A 6,911-nucleotide genomic window follows, 5' to 3' on the forward strand; every position below is an offset into this window, starting at 1 on the left:
AACAAAAAGTTTGGGACCTGTAAGTCATTATTTAGGTACAGAGGTCATACGGGGTTCAGACGGGAGTTTTGTGTTAAAACAGGAAGGAAAGATAAAACAAATACTAGCAGAATGTGGGATGTCTGAATGTAAGGCAGTAGGGACTCCCATGACAACATCATTTCAACAAGAAACCACAGAGACAGCTTGTGAAAACACTGCTAGGTACAGACACATCATAGGACAGTTGCAATATCTTGTTAAGGTAACAAGACCTGATATTTGTAATGCTGTTAGCATCTTAAGTCGAAAAGTAGAACAGCCTACTGAGACAGATTGGCAAGGAATAAAACGAGTCCTGAGGTATTTGCAAGGTACTAGCAGTAAAGGTCTAGTGTTGTCCAGCAGTAAACACGGGAGTATGTGCTGCTATGTAGATGCGGATCATGCTGGCGATCCCAGCAGCCGCAAGTCTACTACTGGTGTTGTCATTCTATTATATGATTCAGTGATTGATTGGTGCAGTAAGAGGCAAACTATAGTGGCTACATCGAGTTCAGAAGCTGAATATATAGCATTGTCTCTGGTTTGTAACGAACTTACCTGGTTCGACCATCTACTGTTTGAAATTGGAAAAGGCATAGACAAACCAATCAAAATATATGAGGACAATCAGACCTGCATTAAGCTAGCTCAGTCAGAAGCACACACCAAGAGAACCAAGCATATCAGCATCAAATATCACCATGTCAGAGAAATGATTAAACAAGGGTTTGTGGAATTAACTTATTGTAACACTGCTGATATGCTGGCTGACGTTATGACAAAACCACTAAGTGAAGACAAGTTCTTAAAACTGATAAATCAAGTAGGTATGACAGCGAAAGTGGGATGATGGGAATCATGAAAAATAATTGCTGAAATAAATGTAATAAAAATGATGCTGAGATTGCAATGGAGTAACTGTATTACAGATGATGCTGATGTAAACTGAAGAAAAGAAATGTATCATGTGGAGAAATGTAATTTAAGTGACTGCAAGAAATGTAACTGTAATTGTGATAACAAAAGTTGGAAGAAACATGAAAGATGTAATGCTAATGTAAAATGTGCTGCTTATGGAAAAATAGGTGGGGGGTGTTGGCAAGTAAAAAGTTCCTGAATGTATTTTTCCACAGCAGAGTTACAAGGCCAAGAAGCACAGAGTCCATGCAGATCTCAAGGACAAGTATCCAAGGCAACCAGCTGGCCTTATCTATAAGACTTAGCAGAACTGGCCAGTCGGTGTGGGGGTCGAGGAGTTTGTACAGAGAGAGCTGTCATATATTGTCAGTAAAGTAACTCTTAAAACTTATTGCTTGTCCGGCTCATTGCTTCAACTGGCATCTAGCCTGTCACTATACTGTTCTGCATCCTGGGCATCTGCTTGCGCCAGATACAACATCCAACATTTTGGCATTATGATTGCTTTTTTGGTCTTCTCTAGCTTTAAATCTGATTTTCGATACGACCAGTTCATGATCTGTACCGCAGTCTGCTCCTGGTCTTGTTTTTGCAGAAAGTATGGAACTTCTCCATCTTCTGCTACCAATCATATAATCAATTTGATTCCTATATTGACCATTTGGTGATGTCCATATGTACAGTCGACTTTTCGGTTGTTCAAAAAATGTGTTCGTAAGAAACAAATTATTGGCTTCACAGAATTCAATAAGTCTTTTCTCCTGCTTCGTTTCTGTCTCCTAGGCCCCATTCCCCCACAATTCCTAGTTCTTCTCTGTTCCCTACTTTTGCATTCCAGTCTCCCATGATGATCATATCTTGTTTTGGTGTGTGATCAATTTCTTCCTGTACTTCTGTGTAAAATCTCCCCAATTCTTCTTCTGTGTTTGATGTTGGAGTGTAGACTTGGATGATGGTTATGTTAATAGGTTTCCTATTTAATCTCATTGATATTACTCACTCAGACCTTGCGTTGTAGCTCCTAATTGCTTTAGCTACATCACTTCCCACTGCATTCAGTAAGCATGCAAATGATCAAACCTGCCTTTCCCCTCCTTCCTCTTTCCTCTCCCTTCCTACTCCCTTGTTCCTCCCCTCCCCTCTTCTTTCTTCCTCCTCTCCTGCCCACTTGAGCCCTCCCCCTCCTCCCACCTATACTAAGCATGATCACATGGGAGTAAATCCCACTGAACACAATAAACATGCAAAATGATCAAACCTGCCCCTCCCCTCCCCCTCCTGCCTGCTCCCATCCCCCTTCTCCCCTCTGCCCTTCCTTCCCTCCCTCCTCCTCCCCTCCCCTCCCCATCCTCTAATCAGTTTCACCTATCCTAGGCATGATTGCAGGGGAGTAAATCCCACTGAACTCAATAAGCATGCAAATGATCAATCCATTCTCAGCAAACTTGCACAGGATCCGATGTCTTACCTCCCGGATTAAAAAGCAGAGAAATTCACTAATAGGCAAAAAAAAAAAACCCTTGTAGTTTAAGAATGTACCTATAGCCCACAGATATTTCTATCAAACTTTAAAAAGCAGGGAAATTGGACAGCTATAGTGAATGCACCAGGGGAGCAGATCTGACCTTTCTGAGATATTGTCCAGCCCTACCAATTGGTCAAAATGCAAACACAATTTGGGTTGGTCTTTCAAAGTCCAATCCACTTCCTTTGAAGCTTATAAGACCCCTCCTGCATTTTCTTCGCCTAGCAGGGGGGAAACTGATCACACTTTTTTTCAGAACCCTTTTTTTCAGGTATAGAAAATCCAAAGGGCGCCCCAGGAGGGAAGCAGCACAACCCTCTCTCCGCCGTCCTCCCCCTCAAGCCAAAGGCTTTTTCCTCTGGACCGGCAATCCCATCCCACCCCTCCCATGAAGACTGGAGGGAGCTGGGGGGCAGGAAGTGTTGGCATGAGGCCTAGTAGTTTTCCATCAAGTCTGAACGTTTTGAAAGTTAAGAGGAGTTATGTCTTTGCCCAGTCTGGGAACGGACAGTGAAGGCCGTTGTTATGGTAACCATCAAGATATAGACTGGGAAAGTTCTAACAGAGTCTGTGAGTTGTGTCCTTCTGCATCATGCCTCTGAACTGAGAGGCTGTCTTACTTTTGCTTTCGGAGAGAAATGTGCTGTAGAGCTAGAGGGGGGGGGAAACTGCTGGAAAAGCCTTAATGTCTTAATAAAGACTCTTAACATGCTCTAATGCTCTGAAGAAGTTTCTTGCTCAACTTAACTCCATCGTAACGTATGCTGTTTCATGCAACAATGCACACACGCCAACAGGAAGATCCTCCAATTCTAGCCCTGCAAATGGGCACGGGGGTGAGGCTTTGCGGGCAGACCAACATGGATTCCTTGGGAGGGGGTCCCTTCCTCCCCCCCTTCTTGGAGAGATTGATCTCCTTCTCTTTCCCCCCCAGCCATGCAAGGCTGTTGCCTCCACAGGAGGGCACCCTGCAGCTCCCCCTCCCGCGTAGAACATTCAGGACAGTTCAGAGTTCAGCATCTGTGGTGGAACTGCTTTTTAATGTTTTTAAAACTTTTTTTTAAAAAAAGATGTCTTGAAAGCTTTAAAAAAATGTTTTAAAGATGTTTTGTTTTAATGTATTTTAAAGTCTTTTTATTATGTTTTAAAGTGTTTTTAGTGCTTTCTTTGGTGCCCTGGGCTCCTGCTGGGAGGAAGTGTGGGATATAAATCAAATAATACGTAAGTAAATATAAATAAACATTGCCTGATTATTTTTTCGGGAGGGTTGATCTTTGCTGGGGGGGGACTTTTGCCTTAATGTAGCAGTTTGCAGGTGGGGTGCATCGACCCAGGCTCCTGTCTATGGGTTCTGAGAGGGGAGGGGAGCTTTTTTTGTCCCCCCATCTCATCACCCCCACTTTTGCATCTTTACTTATTTGTCCTCTCCAGGCATCGTCCTTCCCCCCTTCCACAGGGAAACTCACCGGGCAGATCCCCCCCCCGCGATACAAAGGGAGAGGTGCCCCCTGAAGCCCCTCTCTCCAATCTTTTCTTTTTAAAATCTCCTGCCTCTCTAGGAGCTTTCCTCTCCTCTCCCACTCACTTGCAACACTTCAAGTTCCTTTTCGAATGCAGGGACCCCTAGAGCTATGCCTTGGAGCACTTCCCAGCCACCTCAGTTCGGCTTTAAGGACTCCTGTGTTCCAGTGGGAGCTGGTCACGATGGCACTACTTTAACCCCCTACCCTATATCTCTCTGCTCCATTGTGGAATTGTTCCCTTCCACCTTCACCCAAACCTGCTGGGAGAGGAGAGGAATGGAGATTGGAATTAAATGTTGCAACAGTTGGGGGGGTGATTGGGAGGATGCTCTCCACTCCTTCCCCGTAGAGCTTCTCTGGGCAAGTGAGCTCCATCCACTGCCTGCCCGGGTTTGTGCAACCCAGGCTTCAGTTGTTACCAGTATGGTTAAAAATAACAGTTAATCGGGCCTGCCTGTATTTGCAGGCATTGGGTGGGGCTGGTCCCCACCCCCTCTCTCCCTGGAACCAGCTTCTGGAGCAGGCACAGTACATATCCTGCAGGATGGGCTGAATTCTCTGAGAAGCTTCCAGCAGAGAGTTCAAAATACTAAAAAAGGTCACAGCTACAGCAACTCCAAAGCAAAGTTAACATGTTTCTGAACCCCAGAATATATGTTGGGTACCCAAAACGATATATCTCCTTGATCTGGGGACTCTCCCCATCAAGAACAGTAAACTGATTGCATCAGAAGTATCAGATTTCTGAAATGCTCAGAAATGAATAATGATGTCATAAAATCATAAAAAATAAGTAACTGAGGGTGCCCACCCTGAAATTTGCTCTGGGCCAGGAGAAATCATACATCCTAGGAAAGGGGAGGATGTCCTGTATGAGATGCCAGTGCTTCTGGCCTGGCCCAGCGTTTCTGCAAGGCGCAGGGCATGGTTAAGGGCATCTATGCAGAACTGAGAGTAAGTAGAGAAAAGTATGTAATTTGGGGTGACCACTCCAAAACCTGCTGTGGGCTATGAAACATCATTCACCTGAGCAAAGGGGAGAGTGTCCTCAACGAGATGCAACTGCAGCCTGCCTGGCCTGGAAATGGATATGGGCATCTATGCACAACAAGCGATGTAGAAAGTGTATAAGGAACTGTGGGTTCCCACCCCAAAATATGGTTTGGGCACTATAGGTCATATGTAGAGGAAAGAAAACAAGGAACTGGGGTGCCCATCCTTAAAAGATTATTTGGGACACCACAAATCAAACTTCCATGCAAAATTAATAAATAAAAAAAAACCTGGGAGAATGTTTTCCATGCCTACTTTAGAGTGTCATCTAATTACATCTTCTTTAAGAAATCATTGTTTATTGACCCTGCCACGAGTCCTTCTAACACAAATGGCTTTTTAAAATAAACATCATTCACCTGAGCAAAGGGGAGGGTGTCCTCAACGAGATGCCACAAGGGCTCCTGCTGGGAGGAAGGGCGGGATATAAATCAAATAATAATAATTAATAATAATAATAATAATAATATATGTATTTCAAAAGTAGCAAATATGTAGAGGAAAGAAAATAAGGAACTGGGGTGCCCATCCTAAAAGATTATTTGGGACACCATAAATTATACATCCATGCATCTGGAAGAGTGTGTTCCCTATCATTTTCTGGGGTGTTTGATCTGTCTTGGCCCAGAGCAGATTTTGTGGTAAACTGCCCCAGATACTTATTTTTTTCTTCACTTTTTGCCCCTTTTCTTTTGTGCATAAATGCACTTATACATGCTCTGCACCCAACAAAAGATCTGGGCGAGGCGGGAAACACTGGCATCTTGTAGAGGACACCCTCCCCTTTCCTGGGGTGTAAAGGTTTTCCTGACCCAGAGCATATTTTGGTCTAGACACCCCCAGTTACTTACTTTTTCTGTACGTTTTTGTGTTGAGCATAGACACAAATGCAAAGATGTATCACTGAACACCAAAGTCGGGATCATTCAGACCGTGGTATTCCCCATCTCTATACATGGATGTGAAAGTTGGACAGTGGAAAAAGCAGATTAAGAGAAGAATCAACTCATTTGAAATGTGGTGTGGGAGGAGAGCTTTGCGCATACCATGGACTGTGAAAAAGACAAATAATTGGGTGTTAGATCAAAGTAAACCAGAACTGTCACTAGAAGATAAAATGAGGAAACTGAGGTTATCATACTTTGGACACATCATGAGAAGACATGATTCACTAGAAAATGTTGGGGAAAACGGGAGTAGAAAAAGAGGAAGGCCAGACAAGAGCTGGATTGATTCCGTAAAGGAAGCCACAGACCTGAACTTGCAAGATCTGAACAGGGTGGTTCACGACAGATGCTGTTGGAGGTCACTGATTCATAGGGTCGCCATAGGTCATGATTGACTTGAAGGCACATAACAACAAAGATGCCCTTATCCATGTCCTGCACCCAGCAGAAGCTCAGGGCCAGGCAGGAAGCAATGGCATCTCGTAGACAACATCCTCCCTTTTCCTGGGTTGTATGGTTTGCCCTGGGTCAGAGCAGATTGTTTTTTGGGGGGGCATCCTCAATTACTATTTTTTCCAGCATGTTTTTGTCTATTTTGTTTGAGCACATGTTCTTTTCTGTGCCCCACGCCCAGCAGAAGCTCTGGACCAGGCAGGAAGCACTGCCATCTCATAGAAGACACCTTCCCCTTTCCTTGGGTGTATGATTTGTCCTGGGCCAGCGCAGAGTTTGGGGTGGGCACCCCCAGTTACTTATTTTTCCTGCACGTTTTTGTCTAGTTTGATTGTGCATAGATGTCCTTATGAGTGACCTGCGCCCAGCAGAAACCGTGGGCCATGCAGCAAGCACTGGGATCTTGTAGAGGACACCCTCCCCTTTCCTGGGGTGTATTTGTCCTGGCCCAGGGCAGATTTTGGGGTG

The sequence above is a fragment of the Rhineura floridana genome, chromosome 3 (assembly GCF_030035675.1).
Source record: "Rhineura floridana isolate rRhiFlo1 chromosome 3, rRhiFlo1.hap2, whole genome shotgun sequence".
Lineage (NCBI taxonomy): Eukaryota > Metazoa > Chordata > Lepidosauria > Squamata > Rhineuridae > Rhineura > Rhineura floridana.